Source organism: Branchiostoma belcheri, unplaced genomic scaffold, assembly GCF_001625305.1.
Source record: "Branchiostoma belcheri isolate BF01 breed outbred unplaced genomic scaffold, Haploidv18h27 scaffold296, whole genome shotgun sequence".
Classification (NCBI taxonomy): Eukaryota; Metazoa; Chordata; class Leptocardii; order Amphioxiformes; family Branchiostomatidae; genus Branchiostoma; species Branchiostoma belcheri.
Genome location: NW_017803905.1, coordinates 165,478 through 166,495, shown reverse-complemented (window position 1 = coordinate 166,495; position 1,018 = coordinate 165,478). Strand labels below are relative to the sequence as shown.

The 1,018-nt window shown below is 47.2% G+C and overlaps 1 pseudogene; it reads left to right on the top strand.

The window, feature by feature from the left end:
* The window catches only part of LOC109473238, a 13,714-nt pseudogene that overhangs the window by 11,234 nt on the left and 1,462 nt on the right, over window positions 1–1,018 (top strand).

Here is a 1,018-nt window from a genome sequence, read left to right as displayed (position 1 = left end):
AGTCTAAAGTTTTTCAGCTCCACCTGGCCGAAGCCCTCTCGGGATGGGTCGTGCCGGAACTCGTGGAGAACTGCACCAGTCAGGGAGGGTGTCTGCCTGACAACGAGGGATGCGGAGACAACTACACCTGTCCATCACTAGGTTTGGACAATTTGTATTTGTCTCCCGCAGTCCCTCTTATGTCAGGCAGACAGAATACTTCAGGTGAGATTTGTAGCTGCTGAGGCCAGGACGTGTCTTCTGAATGAAGCTGACCCCACCGGTCTGTTGTAGAATTTCTTAAAAGTAGAAGCTGTAGACCAATTAGCTGCTGCTAGAATGTCCTTGGTTGATACACCTTGTCGTGCCGCAGCAGAAACAGACGCCCCCCTAGTCGAGTGTCTGGTGAACTTTGAGGTGTCGATCCCGGCCTCTTGTAACACAGTTTTTAGCCATCTAGCGATGGTAGACGTAGATACCGCCTGGTGTGGCTCCACAAGAGCTCTAAACAGAATACTGTCGCACAAACGAAAACTTCTAGTTCTTGATACATACGCTTTCAGGTATGTTACCGGGCAAATTCTTCTGTCCTGCGGGAAGCTTGGAAACACAATGTCGTGTGTGACTTTGCCCGGCCGTGAAGTCTTGGAAAGACTGTTAACAGTAAAACAAACTCCGTCGGAGATTCTTTTCTTGAATCTCAGATCCAGCAACGAAAGAGACTGCTCTCTTCCCGCAGAAGTAAGAGCAAACAACATAATAAGTTTTAAGGTTAACAAACGAAGTGATAAAGAACTTGCTGGAGACCAACTCCTTAGCAACTTTAAAACTTTACCGACGCTCCAGGTAAAGCTATACTTGGGTAGTGCTGGACGTAGTTCAAACACACCTTTCATGAAACGCCTCACCAACGGATGTGATCCTAGAGGCTGCCCTTCCAAGGGAAGATGTGTGGTAGATATAGCTGATCTGTACACATTGATAGTTCTGTACTGGAAACCCTTGTCGTACAAGGATAACAGAAAGTCTAGCACCTTAT